General features: G+C 54.5%; 1 protein-coding gene and 1 long non-coding RNA gene across 7 annotated transcripts in view; both read left to right on the top strand.

Moving 5' to 3' along the window:
- The window catches only part of LOC120403678 (maestro heat-like repeat family member 5), a 141589-nt gene that overhangs the window by 64734 nt on the left and 54549 nt on the right, over window positions 1-22306 (top strand). The gene's annotated exons all lie outside the window — the stretch shown is intronic.
- LOC120403683 lies at window positions 8661-20113 on the top strand. The gene is made up of 3 exons (XR_005597658.1): window positions 8661-9122; window positions 17416-17526; window positions 18963-20113. It is a non-coding gene; the product is annotated as an uncharacterized LOC120403683 (long non-coding RNA).

Raw genomic sequence — 22306 nt, 5'->3', positions numbered from 1 at the left:
ATCATCTCATCGCCCAACATTGCGTCATCACCCAACACTGCGTCATCTCATCACCTAACATTGCGTCATCACCCAACATGGTGTCATCTCATCGCCCAACACTGCATCATGTCATCACCCAACACGGCATTATCTCATTGTCCAGCACTGCGTTATTGCACATAACCCTTGCTGGGGCAGGCTGGCTGTAAGGAGCTTTGCACTCAGCATTCAGAGCTGCAGGCAAAGAGCCACCATGACCAGCCTGCAGTGGAGAGTCCACAGAGGAGGGACAGGCTGAGGAGCTGGGTCCTTCTGAAGTCTGAGCAGTTTTTGGTGGAAGGCACACTGCAGGCCTTGTGGGAAGCCTGCATTGTGCGCTGAGCCCTGCACTTTGGGAAGGACGCAGGGTAGGGGAGAGTTAGAGAACAGCCACCAGGATCAAACACCTGGGCAGTAAAACCTCTCAGGAAAGGACAAGGCTGGGGTGTGGCCGGTCTGCAGCAGAGGGCCCAGGGGAATAGCAGGGGAATTGCAGCCATCTGCAGATCTGCAAGGAGGTCTTGTGTAGGGCCACCCAGGGGGAGGCAAGAGGGGCAATTTGCCTCGGGCCCTGCAGGTGCCCCCACAAGAGTTTTTCAGGGCCCTTGGAGCAGGATCCTTCACTCGCTCCGGGGGTCCCAGAAAACTCTTGCGGAACCCAGGTCCCCGGAGCTTCTGCCACTCCGGGTCTTCGGTGGCGGGGGGTCCTTCCGCTCTGGAGCCCGCCACCGAAGTGCCCTGAAGACCCACAGCAGGGGGTCCTTCCGGCACTTCCGCGGCGTGTCCTGGGGCGGGTCTTCAGTGGCAATTCGGTGGCGGGGTCTGATCCTGCCTTCTGCCCAATGAGCACGGAAACAGAGTCCAGGGACTGCAGCAAGGAAAATGGAGGTTAAATATCAGGAAAACCTAGAGTCCTCCAAGAGCAGAGCAGGGACCAGACAAGCACCTGGTGGAGGCTGCAGATTCGCCACCCATGGGGCCCAATCCCCATTGCCCTGCGCCGTCGCTGGCACTGAGCTGCTCGGGACGAGTGGGGAAGCCAGACACACACGCATGGGTGGCGCGTGAACCTCCACTTCAGGGACGTGAGACCCCAGCCCCACCCTGCCTCTTCCACCCCATCACCCACCTGAGCCCTGAGGCCCCACCCCCCAGCACGGCCAGAGGAGCCCTGGCTGAACCATCCCAGCTGCCCCTGGCCACCAGCTGGCCCTGGCCACACTGCACCAGCTGTCCCAAGCCCCAAGCTCCAGGCCACTGGTCTGAGCTGAGCCCCCCTGTGAGGAAGTGGGACTGTTCTTAATGTTCCCTCTGAATACTGGGGGAGGGGGCTCAGTTCCTGGCTGACCCTCTGTCGCCTGGCAACTGATGGCCAGGCCCTTCCCCCCTGCAAGAGGATGCTAAGGGTGCGGGAGAACAAAGAGATCAGGTGACCTCCTGGCCCGGGAAAGAGACAAAGCCCAGAGGAGGAGGGGCTGGAGGGGGTTTCAGTCTGGACTAGGAGTGAAGTGCAGACGTGGGGGTCTGGCTCACTGCCCCCAGAATGGACCTGGCTGAGGGGTCCCGTTCTCAGTACCTACAAGCTCTGTTTTAGCCCGTGTTCCTGTCATCTGATAAACCTGTTTTACTGGCTGGCTGAGAGTCAAGTCTGACTGCGAAGTGGGGGGGCAGGACCCCGCGGCTTCCCCAGGACCCCACCGGGGCGGACTCACCGTGGGAAGCACGTGGAGGGGCAGAGGATGCTGAATGCTCCAAGGAGAGACCCAGGAGGTGAAGCCGTGTGAGCTTCTTGCCCTGCAGACAGTCTGCTCCAAGGGAGAGGAGGCTCCCCAAAGTCCTGACTGGTTTTGTGGGGAGCAGTTCCAGAGCATCGCCCGGGGACTCCGTGACACCCCACCAGCTTATACCCACCACCCATGCACAGAAATATACCAGACAGACCCACATGGCCTCACACCAGCTGGTGGCCCCCAAGGGCTGCCCTGCATGCAGCTGATACTGCAATGCCACAGCTCTTTGCCATCAGCTACAAGAAAGGGGCTGGGATGTGCGTCACCGACTTCTTACCCAGAGCATTTATTCTGCCACTTTCCGCTCAGAACCACCTCCATTCCCTGCAGCCTGGCTGGGGGGAACAGCTGCACTGCACAGTTGGAAAGGTGTAGGGATATTAAAGAAGGTTTATATTAAACATGGTTTATAGGAGAAATGATTTATTGATTTATTGTTAATTGATACTTTATAACTTAAGGTTTATGTTAGAAGTAAATTTGTGATTCCCAACATTTAGCCTCTAACCTGCAAGCCACCAGCTGTGTCTGTGTGAATCCTGCTCAAAGAGATACTTGGTATAAAACTTGTTAAGCTCAAAAAAATACTTTGTATAAAACTTGCTAAACATAAATTAACTCTAAGTAAGCCAAAACAGTAGCTGTTATAGTGTATAGAGAGAGACCCCCACCCTCTGTAAGTTTTCATCTCACTTTATCTTTGCTTGTTAAAAGACAGGGAGTCTCACATAAATTGGTAACACCCCAAAAAGTGAAGAGACAGCGAAATAGATGTGATTAAGATAGAGAATGTATGTGACTGAATGGTTAGGGAGTCACCAGCCTGAAGAATTCAGTGTCGGCTGAAGAAGGTGTCAAGTGGGATCAACCAGATGACCCCCAGAGGGCAAACTGGAATCCACCCACCACACCTCAAAGGAAGGAAAAACAAAACATCTAATAACATGGAGCCAGCCACCTGCTGATTGATTTAGCAACAGCAAAATGAAGCAACTCTCATGAACTGACATAGGAATAAATTCCTATAAAACTGGACTCTAAAGACTGAGGACTTTGAGTCTATGGTTCTGCTGCCAGCCTCCAGGAGCATCAGATGCATCTGACACAGACTCGGCTCCATCCTCATGACCAAGATACCTGGCCAGTAACTTGGCATGAGCAACATCTAGGCTGGTAACTATAACATCTATACAGAACCTGAATGAATGAATGAGAGAGAGAGAGTGTGTGTGTGTGTGTGTAAGGAATAAGTAGTGATAGAAATAAGTAGTAAAACAACGTTGTTTGCTTTTGTCTTTTGCTGTCTTTTGTTTTGTTATGGTATTTACAATAAATGTGGCATCTTTGCCTTAACCCTCTTAATAAGATCCTGCTGGTTTTTATTATATTGGTATAACAAAGGCGCCCCCTGGTGGGTGCCCCACGAAAGGCCCCTCCAGCTAGAAGACCTGCCCTTCACCAGAGGCAGCTGGATTGTGATCCCCCTACACAGCTCTGCCTAGGACCCCTGGCGGGTCTCTGACTTACAACAGGGCTGGATGGGAACTGCAAGGAGAGAATCTCCCCAGCGGAAAAGAATCAGTATCAACATGACAGAAACTGGGGAGACCTGGTTCCTCTGTCAGAGATGGGGCCATGCATGGGCCAGAGTGCCCAGGACTGGGGAGCTCAGGGGCAGGGGGGCAGGTGTATGGGGGTGAGAGGACCCACTGGTGGACATCACACTTCTGCCCAGGGGTTCAGGTCCCTTGTGGGTGGGATTGGGTGCAGGTGGCACAGTGACACGGCCCTGGCTGGGGTGTGTCCCTTTGAACAGACAGCAGCGAACCTCGGCATGAGTTAAGCCTTGAGAAGCCTTTGTTGATTTGGGGTCTCCTTGGGGGGCAGCTAGATCCTGGTGGGGGTCTGAGAGGCCTCCAGGGGGAGGAAGAAAAGCATCCAGGAGCCACCATTGGACACTCCTGAGCAGCGGACACGTGCCCCCCATCTCCCCCTCCCCACCTGGAGCCTGCAGCGCTAGTTGTGGGGTCAGGGTGGGGTGAATGGCAGCACAGCGAGCAGGCCTGCCTGGGGCCCGTGGGCAGAGGGGAGTGGTGGTTTGGGGAATTCAAACGGGGGCTGGGGGAGGCATCTCAGAGCAGCTCTGTGCTGGGGCCGCTGCTGACAGTGTGCTGGGCTCGGACTCGCTGTCTGTCTGTTTCTGTTTGTCCATTTAGACTGGCAGCTCATCGGGAGAGGGACCGTCTCTCACTCTGGCGTGGGCAGCACCCAGCAATGGCCCAGGTCCTGACTGGGCCTCTCAGCCCCACCGTAACCCAAATCAACACTAATATGAATGGTCCTGCTCTTCGGTCTGTGCCAGCACAAAGCCAGAGGCTGATATGGCTCCACCCTCCCTGATCGGAGCCCGGATGGGCCCTCCCGGGGCTTGTGCAGCATAGACCCAGCTGAGTGGTTTGGCTGGGACGTCATGAACTCGGCCCTCCCTGGATGGGACTCGAGGAGGCTCTGCCGGACCCAAGAGCAGGTGGCCCGGAACTCGGCGTTGTCATCCCAGCTGGCAATGACCTCACCCAGCTCAGAACTTCTGAGCCATTCGGACCCAAACAGCCGGATGCCGTTTGGAGCAGAACATTCCAGGGCTATTCAGACCACAACATTCTGGTGCCCCTTGGATCAAACCGTTGGCTCAGGTCAGTCGTGCTCCTGTCTCTGCTGCCTGCACTGGGAGAGTTGGAGATTTAGCTGGAGAATTGGACCAGAACCGCCATCCCTTCCCCCGCAGAGACCCGGACTTTCTGGCTAGTGCTGGGACAGAGACCCCAGCAGGTTTCGAGGACTGTGACAAGCACCAGCCTTGGCCCGAGTCCCCAGAGCCAGGACCATGGTGCACAACCAAGGGCTTCCTGCCGAGGCCCCAGAGACGAACCTTGGAGCTGCCCAGGACGGGTCAGGTGAGCAGGACATTCCCTGGGCCCACAGGACACTCGGGGTCCCTGGTCAAGGAGGAACTCGAACTCTCTCTGCCTCCCCAGGGAGGTAAGGGGGAGGGGGAAACAGAGACCCCCCCCCACCAGGGCACAGTGGGGGAAACAGACTCCCCACGTGAGGAGAGACAGAGCCCTCGAAATGGTTCAATGGAAAAGAGGAAGAGGGACACGGACACACACACACACACACACACACACACACACACACACACACAGGAGATCATATCTGGGGGCACGAAATGGCTCTTCCATGTAGAAACGCCAGTGCAAAGAGTCCTGTGCCCTTGGGGTGAGGAGCCTAAGCCAGGGGCCTTGGAGATGGGCACAGCCCGGTCGCAGGCTGCCAGGGTGACAGATGTCAGGGCTGAGGCAGCCCAGTGGGGCAGAGTGTCCATCCCCCCAGGCCAGGGCAGCATGGGCACCGACAGGACGTTCTCTAGGGCTCTGTCCAGCCTAGTTTCCAGTGTGCCCAGCGAGGGGGCTCTGGCCCTTCCCTGGGGGCAGCGTGTCGGACCCCTGACCGGGCGCTCCCCTGATAGTCGCACTCAGTGACCCCCTTCCCCACCCCTCTCCCTGCCCGCGGGGGGCCCTTTGGGCCTGGGACACAGGGCTGGGAGCGGGTGGGGCACTCACCGCAGGGGGCGATGGCCGCAGGACCTGGGCTTTCATTCTGCTTTCAGAGTCGCAGAGATCAAGGGAGTCGCCCCCTCATCAGGGCGTCTCTGCCGGGAGCCCTGGTCCTGAGAAAACAGCAGAGGAGGGGGGCTCTGCTCCTGCTGGCCCCAGGGACCAAAGCCAGCACACCTCTGTGGTCACATCGGTCACCAGCCACTCCTCCATGCGCGGCGTGGAACCCGTGGCCTCCAACCTCCCGTGTACGCAGCCGCCATGTGAGTCTCCCGGCTCAGGCGAGAAGAGAAAGCGCTCGGCAGGTGGCAGAGAGGCCGAGGAGGAGGCAGAAGAAAAGGCCCTTTATTATATGAAGGTCCGGGCTGTGAACGGCGTCTCAGTGGCCTGGGAGACCGGGGCCGGCTTTGAAGCCATTCGGAAGCGGCCTCGGATCTTTAAGAGCAAGTACATCGGCGGAGAAAGCTTTGCCGGCTCGGACCTGAGCAGCTCCCACACCAAGTCGGAGCTGGGGGACGTGGACTCGGAGGCAGAGTGCGGCGTTGAGGGGCCGGCAGAGGAGGCGCCGCAGCAGCAGACGGGAGCGCCCCCGGAGTGGCTCCTCACCATGGAGCAGGGCGTGCGGTGCCTGGCCTGCTGCCGAGTCTTTCCCAGCCTGGAGGCCCTGACCCACCATGTTAAGCAGGGGCTGCGCGAAGGCTTCAGCTGCCGCGTGTACTACCGGGTGCTGGGGCAGCTGAGGGCGAGAGACAGGTCCCAGGGGAGACGGCAATGCGGGGGCCGGGGACGCCAGCCACGCGTCCGGGAGTGCAGCAAGTGTGGGGGACAGATACGGCGCCCATGCAAGGCTGCCCAATAGGCCTGGCTAGGCCGTGCCGGGGGGTGCCCAGCTGCTGGCTGAGACTGGAAACGACTCTGCCAGAGGACCCCTGAAGCCACAGGGTGGCGAGTGCCGCCAGCAGCGGGTCCGGGGCACACACGCCAGTCGCTGCCCCCGGCTAGGAAGCCCTGCCCGCTCCCGGCTTGCCAGCCAGACCCGATCTGCACCTGAGGCCAGGACAACGATCTCTGGGCCTCGCCGTGATACGCCCGGGTCCCTGCTTGGGAAAGACCAGCGCTATGAGCATCAGGGCTGAGAACTGGCAGCTCCAGCAGCGCCAGGCCAACTGCATCCCAGCCCAGCACTCCAGACCCACACCGGGCTCCCCCGCTCCGGGGCCAACAGGCCGAACCGGAGCTGCCGGGCTCCCTCCCCTCCACCAGCCCGGCCGGAAGAGCAACCCGCAGCTCCCGCAGCAAGGCCCTGAGGATGGCAGCAGAGCCCCAGACAGCAAGGCCGGGCCCCACCCCTCCACAGGGCTCTGGCCGACCTGGACCAGCCACCAGCGACAGGGAAAGAACTGACGGCATCAGCCAGCCCTCTCCCTGCCAGAACCCAGCCTAAAGCCTTGGCCGCCGGCCGCCCAGAGGGATGGAGGGTCGGTAGCAGATCCGCGTCCTTAGAGACGCACACAGACTCCAGCCCATCGACGGGAGGAAGGTGATGGGAAGACGTCTCTCTGCAGCATCCCCAGAGATGGACGCACGGGGCGGCTACAACACACAGCCCCTGAAGGCTGAGCCCTGGCCTCTGCCCCACAGAGCAGCGAGCTGGGAGGCGCCGCCGGCACAGACATCAGCTAAGTGACTTACTTTGGGGGTTCCCGTCGGGGCGGGGGGATGCCCTGGGGTCACGGAGCGTCTCAGGGGCTTGTGAGCTGGGCAGGGAGCTACATGGTCTGGGCAAGGGGCTGGAGGTCAGGAAGGTGAATGTGGGCAAGGGCTGGGTGGGAGGAAGGGTGTGGGCAGAGGGCTGGAAGGGGTGTGGGTGGGGTCAGGGGCTGGATGGGTGGAAGGGGTGTGTGGGTGGGGTTCAGGGGCTGGATGGGAGGAAGGGGATGTGGGTGGGGTCAGGGGCTGGATAGGAGGAGGGGTGTGGGTGTGGGTGGGGTCCAGGGGTTGGATGGGAGGAAGGGGATGGGCGGGGTTCAGGGGCTGGATGGGAGGAAGGGGTGGGGTGGGGTTCAGGGGCTGGATGGGTGGAAGGGGTGTGGGTGGGAGTCAGGGGCTGGATGGAAGGAAGGGGTGGGGTGGGGTCAGGGGCTGGATGAGAGGAAGGGGGTGGGGTGGGGTTCAGGGGCTGGATGAGATGAAGGGGGTGTGGGTGGGGTTCAAGGGGCTGGATGGGTTGAAGGGGATGGGTGGGGTCAGGGGCTGGATGAGAGGAAGGGGGTGGGGTGGGGTTCAGGGGCTGGATGGGTGGAAGGGGGTGGGGTTCAGGGGCCGGATGGGAGGAAGGGGTGTGGGTGGGGTCAGGGGACTGGATGGGTGGAAGGGGGTGGGTGGAGTTCAAGGGGCTGGATGGGTGGAAGGGGATGGGTGGGGGTCAGGGGGCTGGATGGGAGGAAGGGGGGTGTGGGTGTGGGTGGGGTTCAGGGGGCTGGATGGGTGGAAGGGGTGATGGGTGGGGTTCAGTGGGCTGGATGGGAGGAAGGGGGCTGTGGGTGGGGGTCAGTGGGCTGCATGGGAGGAAGGGGGGATGGGTGGGGGTCAGGGGGCTCGATGGGTGGAATGGGGGTGTGGGTGGGGGACATGGGGCTGGATGGGTGGAAGGGGGGTGTGGGTGGTGACTGGATGGACCCAGCCCATCCCCACCCTACAGAATTCACCTCATTCCCTCCTGCCATTACCCTCCCTCCCTTCTCCCCACCACACAATCAACGTCCTCAGCCTCCCCCCACAGCCAAACCCCTCGCTCCTCTAAGACCCCATCTGGCTCTCACTACCTGCCCCTCCCCCCAGCCCACCTCCTCCCCAGTCCCCAAATCCCCCTCTCCCCTTCACTGTGCCACAGAGCCCAGCTCCTGTCCTTCTCTCACCCCCAAACGCCCTTCCTCCCTCCCCACAACTCCGCTCCTCTTCCCCCACCCGTTTCCTCTGCACCCCACCCGTGGGCTGGATTCACCTGTCCCAGGTCCGGCCTTGGCTTCTGGCCACACCACAACTCCACCAGCCACAATGGAGCTAAAGCTCTGACCTGCATCTTCACTAGGAGCAGGTTGAGCTGAGCCACATTAGATCCACCTGACCTTAACCCCAGCCCGTGTCTTAGTCCAGGCAAAGGGCCCGTGTCCTCCTCAGCGCCTGGCCCAGCTCGGTCAGGTGCTCAATTGAGCGAGAGGGACATAAAATCTGCTAGGCAGCTTTGACATGCTCAGATCCCAGCTGTAGAGCAGGGAAAACATTCCCCACCGTGCACCACACGCCACAGCCGCCCGCCCGCCCTTCAGCTGAGGGGACGAAAGGCTTTCACCAACATTCATTAATGCAGCTTCACGCCCCTTGGCAGGAGAGGTAGCAGGTAGTAATTAACTCGCTAGTATTCATCACCATGCAATTTTCACAGGTTTCCACGCCCCTTTTAGGGCTCATGTCCCGCCTTCCCATCCTGTTTCTATTAGCACCAGAAAGTGGTGCCATCAGCCATTTTGAAAAAGATGTGTGTGTGTGTGTTTGACTAGGGGAAGTGTTGTGTTTGTTTGTGCTTGGGTACATGGAGAGAAAAAGGTTGAAAGAAGAGTGTGAGAGAGTGTGAAGAGGAAAAAAGAAAGTGAGTGAGGTTTAGTGGAAAAAAAGGAAATTTGAAAGAAGAGAGGTAAGTTGTTGAAGAAAAGAGGCTGGTTATGAAAGAATAGAAGGATTTTTGTTTTAGTTTGAAAGAAGAGAGATTTTTAGTGAGTTTGAGTAAGGAGAGATGATGGTAAAGGCTGAGTTTGGAGAATAGAAAATTTGGAGATAAATGTAAAAGGTGTATGAAATGTCAGGGTGGGTTAAGAAAAAAATTAAATAATATTGTAAACTAGGTTTAAAAAGGGAAAGGCAGAGCCTGTTTGGTAAGCACAGGGTAAAAAAGTGAATAAAAAAAGCATTTAAACTATTCAATACCAGTGTAGGTTAAGAAAAAAAGAGAGAGGTTAAAAGAAAGAACAGGAGAAGAAAAGAGAGCCCTCTGTGCAAAGAGCAAAGATAGAGCACAGGGTGAAATCAGAATGAGAGAGAGAAGCAGGCAGAGCCCGTTTGGTGAGCACAGGGTAAGAAAGTAACTAGAAAAGCATTCAGTATCAGGGTAGGTTAAGAAAAAAAGAGAGAGGTTAAAAGAAAGAAGAGGGCAAGAAAGAGAGCTCCCTCTGCAAAGGGCAAAGCTAGAGAGCACATGGTGGAATCAGAAAGAGAGCGAGAATTCTCACCTTTTCAGTCTTTCTGTAGAATGAGGCAACTCTTCTGGTTCAGACCCTCTCAGACTCATTATCACCACCTTTGGATCGGCCCAGTCAGAGGTGGTTTTACAGCAGCGTCATAGAATTCATTTTCCTGAACCAATCCTAGAGTCCCAAGATTTTAAACAAGAGCCAACTCCCACCTTTCCCCCTCCCCTTTAACTGTTTTATTCTTATCTAAAGAAACGGACCCCCCCCCCCGGCATTTTCCCACCATGTAGCCCTTTTACAGAGGAGTGTTTATAGAAGTTAAAACCATAAGCTTTTAGTAACACACCGTTTTAAACAGTTTTTTCCTAGGTTTTAGACTAACAGGTGTTATTTTTTAGTAAGCACAATGTGAAGCTGCAGCAAAGCTCCTGTTAGCAAAGCAGCCTCTGTGAGTCAGTGGATCAGAGATAAGAAGGCTGCTTCTTTCCCAACATTTTTAACAAACACAGGTTAAAGTTACATTAAGTTTTGCAAAGGGAGAATGACTTGAAAAGACAAACCTAAGACACATCCCTTTTGTAGGTGTTGTAATAAAAAAAGAGCAGGTAGAAGCAACCTAGGCTTAAAACCCCAGGATTTTAGTCACAGACAGTTTATAAACCCCTTATTTTGTAAACCATAGAATTAGAAAGAAGATTGCTTCTTCCCCCACTTTTTACCAAAGAGAGGTGAAAGGCTTTCAAGGGAATAAGCACTTGAAAAGACATGCCTAAAGGAAGACACTTTTTTTTATTTAACCCCCTTGGCATAAGTGTTTCAATGAAAAAGAACAGGCAGAAACACCTTAGGTTTAAAACCCCAGGTTTTTAGTAACAGACAGTTTATAGACCCCTTATTTTGTAAACCAGTGGATTAGAAAGACAAAGAAGCAAAGCTCCTCTTAGCAAAGTAGCCTCTGTGAGTCAGTGGATCAGAGATAAGAAGGCTGCTTCTTTCCCAAACTTTTTAATAAACACGAGTTAAAGTTACTTTGAAAAGACAAACCTAAGACACATCCCTTTTGTAGGTGTTGTAATAAATAAATATGGAGAAGCACCCTAGGTTTAAAACCCCAGGTTTTTAGTGACAGTTTATATTCGCCTTATTTTGTAATCCAGTAGATCAGAGATAAGAAGATTGTGTCTTTTAACAAAAGAGGGAGGAAAGGCTTGTAAAGGAATAAACACTTGAAAAGACCAGCCTATTTGAAGACCCATAACCTTCATTTAGCCCCTTAGGCATAGATGTTTCGATAACATGCAAGTCCGCAGAAACAACCCAGGCTTAAAAACACACAAAGCCTGTTTATAAACGTTTTTCCCTAGGTTTAGGTTCGCACTGGTCATAGGTGTTTTAATAAAAAAAAGAGCATGCAGGAACAGTCTAGGGTTATAAAAGTAATGAATAGTGACAACCCCCCCCCCCCAGGTTTTAGACTAGCTCTGGCTATTTTAGAGTAAACACTGTGAAGGTGCAGCAAAGCCCTGCTCTGCTCTTATGTAAACAACCAGGACCCTGTAACAACCCCCCCCTCTTTTTAACGTATTAAATAAACACATGAATAACAAACCTACCTGAAGACACATTCCTTTATTTGTAGGGGTGTTTCAATAAAAAAAAGAGCATGCAGAAGCACCCCAGAGCTAAACCCACAAAACCCTTACTAAGAATAAGTTTCCCCCCAAGGTTTTTAGTGAGAACCACTTGAAACAGCCGTTTGAAAGTCGAGGATTAGAAAAGAAGACGACCCTTTGAAAAACAGGCTCCTGAAGACACTTGTTTTTATTTAGCCCCTTGGCGTAAGTGTTTCATTGAAATGTAACAGAGCAGGCAGAAGCACCCCAGGTTTGTAGGAACAGACGGTTTATATTCCCCTTCTTTTGTTAACCATTGGATTAGAGAGGAGAAGTTTGTTTCTTTCCCCACTTTTTAACAGAGAGAGGTGAAAGGCTTGGAAAGGAATAAACACTTGAAAAGACCAGCCTACCTGAAGAACCATAACCTTCATTTACCCCTTAGGCATAGATGTTTCAATAACATGCAAGTCCGCAGAAACAACCCAGGCTTAAAAACACAGAAAGCCTGTTTATAAACGTTTTTCCCTAGGTTTAGGCTCCCACTGGTCATTTTCTTAGCAGGCTTTTGCGGCAAAGCAGCTGTCAGCAAAAACAGCCTCTGTAAACCAGTGGGTCAGAGATAAGAAGGCTGCTTCTTTGCCTGCTTTTTAACACATACAAGTGAAAGTTATCAAGTTTTGTAGAGGAATAAACACTTTAAAAGACAAGGCTATATGAATACAGAGCTCTTTATTTAACATTTTACATGAATGTTTTAATTAAAAAAAGAGAGCACGCAGAAAACACGCCAGAGTGAAAGCCACAGAACCTTAGTAAGAGCCAGTTTATATCCCCCTGATTTTGTAATCCAGTGGATTAGAGAGGTTTTTTTTTCCCTCCCCATATATTTGAAGCATTTTGGTTTTTTTAAAGTTTATTATGAAAAAGCAGTATTGCCTGAGCTGTAACAAAACAAGGCCCCTCTCAGGGATATTTTGTCGAAGTTTAGTGAACTAAAAAGGCTTTAGATACTAGCCTGTTCTTTTAAAAATAGTGTTTTTAAAGTACCAAAACAACAACTGGGTAAGAATATGAAAACTGGCAATTGAGGGGTGTTTACATATGTATTTTAATTTAAAAAACCCCAATATTGCTTTTTAAAGTTTGGATTTATACAAAAAACACAAGAAAGAATAGCTTCTGTAAAAAAAGTTAACTGTTTTTTACAGGACCGGCTCTCGGTTTTTTGCCGCCCCAAGCAAAAAATTTTTGGCTGCCCCCATCCCAGCCCTGGGCTCCCACGCACCCCGTGTTGCCACAGCCCTGGGCTCTCCCACCCACACCCCCTGCCGCCCCTGCGCTGGTCTTCCCCCTTTCCCCCCTACCTGTGTCCTCCCCCCATCCCGCTGCCGCACCAGCCCTGGGCTCCCCCTTTCCCCCCCATCAGTGCCCCACACACACACCTCCTGCCACCCCAGCCCTGGGCTCTTCCCTCCCCCCGCACCCTCCTTCCGCTGCAGCCCTGGGTCACTGGTAACTCGCTCCCAGGGCGGGTCATTCAGCAGGAATTTTGGATGTGCACAAAACACTGACAGGTTTGGTTTCCATATGGTTACAGAGCTGCAGTAAAGTGGAACAATTTTCAGCTGGTGTGATTGGAGGATATCTGGATGCATATTATAAGACTGTCCTCCATAAAAGAGGAAAAGTTGAGCTGCCTTTATTATTCTTTTGTTCCACTCTTTCTTTCTATGGGGAATTTGCCAATGCAATATCACTGTCTTCCTTTTAAACAAACAAACAAACAAACAAACAAAACTCAATGGCTGTTGAAAATAGCAATTCCAGTCCTGATAACCACTGGGAAGCATTTCTTGCTCAATTTTATCCTACTTTTTCTACAGCAAGTTACAGTGGATCAGTATATTTGATTTGGGAGAAATGAAGTAAGAGCTGCCCAAACTGAGCGGGAGCAGTCCTGAATTTTGAGGTGTTCAAATCTGGAGGGCAGGTGCTGGGGTGAGGGTAGGGCTGTGGGCTCCGTGGGGGAGCACGGAAGGATGTGTGCAGCAGCGTGTCTGGAGCTGCACGGAGCCAGACACGCTGGTCTGAGTGGCCCGGTACGGGGGTTGGGGGGTTGGAGAGGGGGTAGGAGGTTCCAGGAGGGCAGTCAAGGGACAGGGAAGGTTGGATGGGGCAGAGGTTCAGGGGGGCAGTCAGCGGCAGGGAGGGGGAGTTAGATGGGTCAGGGATGTGGGGGAGCAGTCAGGGGACAGGGAGCGGTTGGATAGGCATGGGAGTCCCGGGGGTGTGTCAGGGAGCAGGGGGGGAGTTGGATGGGCTGGGGTTTCTGTGGGGGGCAGTCAGAGGGAGTGGATGGTGCAGGGTGGGTCTTCCCTCCCCCTGGAGTGTCCTGTTTTGTGAATGTTCAAATCTGGTCTCCCTCCCATCCACAGCACTCGCAGCACGCTGCCGCATGAGGTCCCCCTCCTTCCTTTCCAGTTGGTAGTGGCCAAGGGAATGCTGGGAAATGTAGTTCTTTCCCTGCTCCAGGGCTGGCTCTATAGGCAGGGAGCTCACCAGGGAACTACAGCACCCAGGGCCCCCTGTTTGTTCTCAGCTCCCATGCCGCCCCTGCAAATGGGCTGCCCCAAGCAGGTGCTTGCTTTGCTGGTGCCTAGAGCCACCCCTGGTTTTTTACCAGAAATATGGAACCTTCCTCACCCCCGCTCAACCTACACACACACACACACTTTTCTGCCCTTCCTTCCCTCTTTTTATTCTTCTTTTTAAAAAATGTTTTTTTTAAATCTAAACCAAGGACAAACATTTTTTTTAAAAAAGCCAGAGCCACAGAGATCAGGCCATGGGGGTAAGAAAGCTGTCCCGAGTTTTAGGGGGCATGTTGCTAACTCTTTTAGTGAAATGGTTTGTAGGCAGCCTGGCTGTGTACGTTGTTATGCTTTAGCATGGGCCAGCGTTTATTATTTGAAAACACTTTTCCATTTTATGAGGTATTATCTCCCCCCATCTTACGATCTATTAACAAAAACAAGCTAAAAGATACATTGTAGCAAGGACTGCAAAGGAATAGTTACAGTATTGTTCATTATTACCTTGTCTAAGCGCCTAGAGAATGTATTTTGTTTTGTTTTTATAAAACACTTTTATGCAAACTGTAACCCTGAAATCAGAGGGGCTATGATTAAGTCCCAATGCAGAGGGCCTTGGGGTGGAAAATGAAAAGGTACAGCCGAAAGGGAAGATGGTATGATTTAAGAGGGGTTCTGGGGCTGCTTTGCAATGGTGCATAGGGAGCCTATAACCCTCATGCACAAACACCAGTTAGAGGGTGTTTTGGGAATAAAATAGGCCGTGCTGTAAAATAAAATGTCAGTTGAAAATAACTGTGTAAAGCGTGTTTTTATGGAGTTCCAGGGATGTGGGGTTTGTGAAAAGGGCGGTAGGTTGCCCCCGTAGTATACGCGCAGTTATCTTACAGTTTGTCAACAACAACAACAAAAGGTGTACGAAAGGCCTGTTCCTCTAACAAAGGCCCAACCACCTCACACAGCCCTGGTGTTTGTGCATGAGGGTTATAGGCTCCCTCTGCACCATTGCAAAGCAGCCCCAGAACCCCTCTTAAATCATACCATCTTCCGCTTCGGCTGTACCTTCTCATCTTCCACCCCAAGGCCCTCTGCATTGGGACTTAATCATAGCCCCTCTGATTTCAACAATGTCTCAGGCCTCTCATCCACTGTTTCATATTATTTAATGCTGTACATCACCTAGGGTTACAGTTTGCATAAAAGTCTTTTATAAAAACAAAACAAAATACATTCTCCAGGCGCTTAGACAAGGTAATAATCAGCAATATTGTAACTATTCCTTTGCAGTCCTTGCTACAATGTATCTTTTAGCTTGTTTTTGTTAATTTTTCTGATAGGTCGTAAGATGGGGGGAGAGAATACCTCATAAAATGGAAAAGTGTTTTCAAATAATAAACGCTTGCCCATGCTAAAGCATAACAACTTACACAGCCAGGCTACCTACAAAACCGTTTCACTAAAAGAGTTAGCAACATGCCCCCTAAAACTCGGGACAGCTTTCTTACCCCAGGGCCTGATCTCTGTGGCTCTGGCTTTTTTTAAAAAAGTTTGTCCTTGGTTTAGATTTTTAAAAACATTTTAAAAAAAGAAGAAAAAAAAGAGGGAAGGAGGGGAGAAAAGTGTGTGTGTGTGTGTGTGTGTGTGTGTAGGTAGTGCAGGGGTGAGGAAGGTTCCATATTTCTGGTAAAAAAAACAATGGGGTAGCTCTAGGCACCAGCAAAGCAAGCACCTACTTGGGGCAGCCCATTTGCAGGGGCGGCATGGGAGCTGAGAACCAACAGGGGGCCCTGGGTGCTGTAGTTCTTTGGTTAGCTCCCTGCCTATAGAGCCAGCCCTGGCGCAGGGAAAGAACTACAATTCCCAGCGTTCCCTTGGCCACTACCGACTGGAAAGGAAGGAGGGGACCTCATGCGGCAGCGTGCTGCGAGTGCTGTGGATGGCAGGGAGACCAGATTTGAACATTCACAAAACAGGACACTCCAGGGGAGGAAGCCCCCCCCTGCCACCATCCACTTCCTCTGACTGCCCCCACAGAAACCCCAACCCATCCAGCTCCACCCCGCTCCTGATCACCCTCCCGGGACCCCTGCCCCTAACTGCCCCCAGTACCCCACCCACTACCTGTCCCCTGACACACCCCTGGGACTCCCATGCCTGTCCAACCGCTGCCTGTCCCCTGACTGCTCCCCCGCACTTCTGACCCATCTAACTCCCCCGCCCGGCCGCTGACTGCGCCCCCGAACCTCGGCCCCTTCCAACCCCCCCTGCTCCCTGTCCCTTGACTGCCCCCCCGGAACCTCCTACCCCCTCTCCAAGCCCCCAGTCCCCTTACCGTGCCACTCAGACCAGCGTGTCTGGCTCCGTGCAGCTCCAGACACGCTGCTGCACACATCCTTCCGTGCTCCCCCACGGCGCCCACAGCCCCGCCCCCACCCCAGCACCTGCCCTCCAGATTTGAACACCTCAAAATTCAGGAGTGCTCTCGCTCAGTTTGGGCAGCTCTTACTTCATTTCTCCCAAATCAAATATACTGATCCACTGTAACTTGCTGTAGAAAAAGTAGGATAAAATTGAGCAAGAAATGCTTCCCAGTGGTTATCAGGACTGGAATTGCTATTTTCAACAGCCATTGCCTTTTGTTTGTTTGTTTATTTAAAAGGAAGACAGTGATATTGCATTGGCAAATTCCCCATAGAAAGAAAGAGTGGAACAAAAGAATAATAAAGGCACCTCAACTTTTCCTCTTTTATGGAGGAGAGTCTTATAATATGCATCCAGATATCCTCCAATCACACCAGCTGAAAATTGTTCCACTTTACTGCAGCTCTGTAACTATATGGAAACCAAACCTGTCAGTGCTTTGTGCACATCCAAAATTCCTGCTGAATGACCCGCCCTGGGAGCGAGTTACCAGTGACCCAGGGCTGCAGCGGAAGGAGGGTGCGGGGGGAGGGGAGGGAAGAGCCCAGGGCTGGGGTGGCAGGAGATGTGTGTGTGGGGCACTGGTGGGGGGAAAGGGGGAGCCCAGGGCTGGTGCGGCAGCGGGGTGGGGGGAGGACACAGGTAGGGGGGAAAGGGGGAAGACCAGCGCTGCGGCGGCGGGGGGTGTGGGTGGGAGAGCCCAGCGCTGGGGCGGCAGGGGGGGGCGGCGGGGCGCCCAGGGCGGGGACGGGGGGCAGCCCCAATTTTGTTTGCTTGGGGCGGCAAAAAACCGAGAGCCGGTCCTGATATGTTCTTTTGATATGTTCAGTTCCATGCAGCTATCCATTGTTATCGAGGGCACTATGCCCTGTTGGAGGCAGTGTGACCTAGTGGATACAGCCCTGGACTAAGCTGCAGGAGACCTGGGTTCTAGTCCTGGCGCTAGCCAGCTGTGTGACTTTGGGCAAGTCACTTCACTGCTGTGTGCCTTAGTTTCCCTGTTTGTACAAAGGGGATTCTGATCTCCACGATAAAGCGCTTAGCGATCTGGGGCTGAAACGTGCCATATCACAGCGAAGTGTTAGTATTCATTCCCTTTCTCTTCCTCCCAGCCGGGAGCCGCAACTACTGCCATAAAGACCACTGTGTTCCAGAAAGAACGTCAAACCAATGCTTCCAAAGTGACCTACTCAGGGTGCCGCTTGCCCCCATCCGGCCAGGAGGTAAATATCCATGTGACCGATGTAGCAGGTGACCAAAACCATCGCTTGCCGTTATTCCACAAGCCTGATGATTCTCAGACCCAGTTTTTCATCTCCACCAACCCTCCCGCTTGGGAACAGAGTTTTAGTAGCAGAGGCTGTAGTGAGGACTCGCAGGGCTAAGATCATACTAAAAATGCTGTGGAGCATTCATATATCAAGCTAAAGGAGCAGCGTGCATTGCGGGATATGGTGTTCTCACCAGGGCCGGCTCCAGGCACCAGCTTAGCAAGCAGGTGCTTGGGGCAGCCACTCCGGAGCGGGGCGGCAGGTCCAGCTATTCGGTGGCAATTCAGCGGAGGGTCCCTCACTCCTGATCGGAGCGAAGGACCTCCCACTGAAATGCCGCAGATCGCAATTGTGGCTTTTGCTGGGGGCGGGCTGCTTGGGGCGGCAAAATCCCTGGAGCCGGCCCTGGTTCTCACCTATCTTTATCATGTGTGCAACTTGCTGGGGGATAGGGTGACCAGACAGCAAATGTGAAAAACCAGGATGGGGGTGGGGGGGTAATAGGAGCCTATATAAGAAAAAGACCCCACAATCGGGACTGTCCCTATAAAATCGGGACATCTGGTCACCCCACTGGGGGAGGGAGCAGGGGTTGTTTCAGGGCTGCCGTGGGGGGGGGGGCGGGCAAGTGGGGTAATTTGCCCCGGGCCCCACAGGGGCCCCCATGGAATACAGTATTCTATAGTATTGCAACTTTTTTTATGGAAGGGGCCCCTGAAATTGCTTTGCCCCAGGCCCCCTGAGTCCTCTGGGCAGCCCTGGGTTGTTTGCAAATGAGCAAATAACCAAACAATCATCGTTCCCCGAATGAAGGAGGTTTGGCCAGACAGTTACTAAGGGGCAGCTGGCGCTAGGGGGCGCTGTTGGCTAATGGCAATATCTGTTTCTGCCCATCCACAGCGCTGGGCGAGCAGGGACTGGGCCCTGCAGGCAGGTGCTTTGGCAGAGCTGGGGCAGGGAGCAGAACGGGACTGGCAGGGGATACTCCAGCCTAGGGCAGCAGTGCATTGGCAGAGCGGGTGGGAGCTGTGCTGGGGTAGCTGGGAGCATGGCAGGCCAAGATCGTGGTGTATTGACCGGGCTGCATGGGGAGGCCACAGATTGCACTAGCACAGGATGTTGCAGGTCCAGATCGAGGTGTGTGTCAAAGCTGGGGGAGGCAAGTGCCCATAGCGGCAGCCCCACAGCACCGTGCCTGGGCCCGGGCAGCTCTGTCAGCCTCCTGCGTTCAAGAGAACCGATATCACTCCAAAGAGGAGGCATTTTCGGGACAAGCCCCTTCGCTCACAGTAACTGCCCTGGCCGCATGGCTGCCGGCCGCGATCAGCGGCTGTGTGTGACGTTGCATTTCTCAAGGGAACCTGGCTCACAGCTCTCTCTGTTCACAGGGGAGGTCGTTGGTACGGTTCGTGTCCAGACTGCGGGGCAGACCCAGCAGTAGCTGACCACATCCCCGTTCCTGTAGCATCGCTGGGTCCTTTGTTAAGGGCAGACGGCAGCAGCTGAAAAGGAGCTTTACATCTTGTGCCACAAGAATCTCATTCAAGCAGGAGGACCACGGAAGGCAGAAGGCAAACGCTGAGCCCCCTCTGAACTCTCCCTGGCGCTCTGAAGCAAAGCAGTCACGCTGAAGGCAACTATTCTCCAGTCTTCGCTAGGGACCCGATCCTGGGACGTGCTGAGGTCACTTAACGGCACTCGGGACCCTTCCAGGATCAGGCCCCATAATTCCATATGCCAGGCTATTATTATCACGTCGCATTTATACTGCACTGGTGCCTAGACGCCAGCCAGGCCTGGGGCCAGCTGTGCTGGGGACTCCAGCAGACAGAGCTCGTGTCTTTCTGTATGCAAACCACACATGCCATGTGCTGAAATCAGAGCACGGGGAAAAGCTAACCTTAGCGTGGTATCAACGCACCACGCCAGCTGTCAGAGACACGGTGTCTGGTGCCCCTTTGTGACACGCTGCAGGCACAGAAGGGTCTGTGGGACTGTGAAGAACAGAGGAGACATGGGGATTTTTTTCAGGAATTGTCTCTCCGATCGCAATCGTGCCGCCTGCCCCAGGCTGCAAAGGGTTAACTCAGTCCTCGGTGGCTTTGTTCTGCAGGAACTGGCGTCAGGGCTCTAGACAGCCCCAGCCCCAGTGCGTAACACACAGGACAGGGGCCAAGGCCTGGGACGTGTGGGCTCCATCCAAACTGGACACCACGTGCTGGTGGCTTGTGGCAAGAAGTGGGGCAGTGGGTGGATGCAGCCCAAAGGGCCTGGCTGGTTTTAGAGACGCTCCCTGCAGCTCCCAGAGAAGCAGGGTCTGCAGAGAAAGAGCCTGTCAGCTGCCCCAGAAGAGCAGGGGGACCAGGGCGCAGTCGGGCCTAGCTAATTCTGGAGAGAAATTCTAAACGTAGATCAGACAGTGTGTGTGCTGGGAATGGGGGAGGGGAGGGGGAGACCTTTTCTACTTGAACCCCTTTGCCATGGGTGGCAAGTTCATAGAAATTTTGGTGGTGCCCAGAACCCGCCCCCCAACTCTGACCCCCCCAAACCCCACCCCCACCTGCCTAAGGCTCTGGGAGGGAGGTTGGGGGGAGGTCTGGGGTGCAGGAGGGTTGCAGGGTGCAGGCTTTGGGATGGAGTTTGGCTCCAGGCTGGGGCAGGGGGTGGGTGTGCAGGAGGGGGTGAGGCGTGCAGGCTTTGGGACGGAGTTTGGCTCCAGGCTGGGGCAGGGGGTGGGTGTGCAGGAGGGGGTGAGGCGTGCAGGCTTTGGGACGGAGTTCGGGTGCAGGCTCTTGGCTGGGGGTGGGGGTGTAGGAGTGGGTGAGGGGTGCAGACTCTGGAAGGGAGTTTGGGGGTGGGAAGGGGTGTGTTGGAAGGGGAGGGGGTGCATGCTCTGGGAGGGGGCAGGATAGGAGGGAGTGCAGGGGTGAGGGCTGTGGGGCTGAGGATGACGGATTCATGATGCAGGAGGTGGCTCAGGGGCAGAGGATTAGGGTGCGGGGGGATGAGGGTTGGGGCTGAGGATGATGGGTTCATGATGCAGGGGGGGCTCAGGGCTGGAGCAGAGGATTAGGGTGCAGGGGGATGAGGGTTGGGGCTGAGGATGAGGGGTTCATGATGCAGGAGGGGCTGAGGGCTGGAGCAGAGGATTGGGGTGCAGGGGGATGATGGGTTCATGATGCGGGGGGGGGGCTCAGGGCTGGAGCAGAGGATTAGCGTGCAGGGGGATGAGGGTTGGGGCTGAGGATGAGGGGTTCATGATGCAGGAGGGGGCTCCCGGCTGGAGCAGAGGATTAGGGTGCAGGGGGATGAGGGTTGGGGCTGAGGATGAGGGGTTCATGATGCAGGAGGGGGCTCCCGGCTGGGGCAGAGGATTAGGGTGCGGGGGGATGAGGGCTCTGGCTGGGGCTGAGGGGTTTGGGGCGTTGGAGAGGCTCAGGGCTAGGGCGGAAGGGCAGGGTAAGGGCAGCCTGCCTCGCCATTAGGGGATGGGAGGGGCTAGGACCCTGGGGCAGCAGACAGCAGACAGTTCTGCCGGGAGCCGCTCGGCATAGGAATGTGCTACACCGGCAGCACAAGCAGGCCCGGGAGAGGCACGTGCTGCTTTCTTTCAGGCAGGGAATTGGCGGGGCGGGGGGAGACCCGCGGGGGCCGGGGCCCAATCCAGGCAGGGCCGGGGAACAGACCCAGCTCCAAATATTGCTGGAGCAGGGCCCCCAGCCCTGAATATTCCTGGTGCTCGGGCACCTCGAGCCCGTATGACCTGGTGCCTGTGCCCTTCGCTTCCCGTTTGCCATGTTCCTGTGCAGAACTAATCCTTGGCTGTGACGCAGCTGTTGGGTGTCGCTGTGTTTATCAGCTGCTGGCAGCTTCCCGGGGGAGTCTATAGACGGGGCCGAACCTGCTGGAGCTGCTGAGGGGAACAATGGTGCTGTGGGCTGGGGAGCCAGGGTCACAGTGGGGTGGAAGGCGAGATTCCCTCGCACAGAAGTGCCGGCGCCGGCTCATCGCTGGGAAGGGAGCCCCGGAGAGACGGACGTTTTGTCTCCCTGGTACGTTCGTGCGCAGCAAGTTCGCATGCGACAGCTTCACCCCCTGGCTTGCTGTGCACTAACTCGCCCTGTGGACAAGCCCTGAGAGAGGTGCAGCTCAGCCCTGACCTGCGACAGGAACAGAGTTTGGTTACAGAAACTATCAACTTCCTCCCTTTCAGTTTACCAACGCTGCTCCAACATTTTCCAGTGCAAGATTTTTTTGGGGGTGGGGGGGGGGTTTGCCAAAAACCAAAATTTTGGGTTTCCAGCAACTGAGAGCTCAACATTTTGGGGGTTTGGGAGTTCCTGTTTTTCAACAAAAGCCCCTGAAAACATCAAAGAAAGCAAAAAAAAAAGTTTGTCTACGTTGTTGCCATTTCCTGAGCAGCTCTACAGATTAACCTTTGCTCTGAATGTCCTGGGTTTCTTAATGGGAGGTTTCCTCTTTACTGCTCCTGGAGGTAACATACCCATTGCTGCAGGCCTGCAATCTAACATCACCTGTAGGTACCCCACTGTCATCAGGTGATGACCTAGTAACCCCCCTTGGACACCCCACTGTCATCACTCAAGTGCGAATTTGGTGAAGGATACACAAGACCCCAGCTCCCCTCCTATGGGCACCTTGGCTCTGTAACAGGCAGTACAACAGGGTTTTAGACGCCTCGCAGCCGTGCCGCGGATCCACGCAGGACACT

The sequence above is a fragment of the Mauremys reevesii genome, linkage group 4 (genome assembly GCF_016161935.1).
Source record: "Mauremys reevesii isolate NIE-2019 linkage group 4, ASM1616193v1, whole genome shotgun sequence".
Lineage (NCBI taxonomy): Eukaryota > Metazoa > Chordata > Testudines > Geoemydidae > Mauremys > Mauremys reevesii.
Note: the sequence above shows the minus strand (reverse complement) of the source record. Positions and strands in the feature narration are given on the sequence as shown.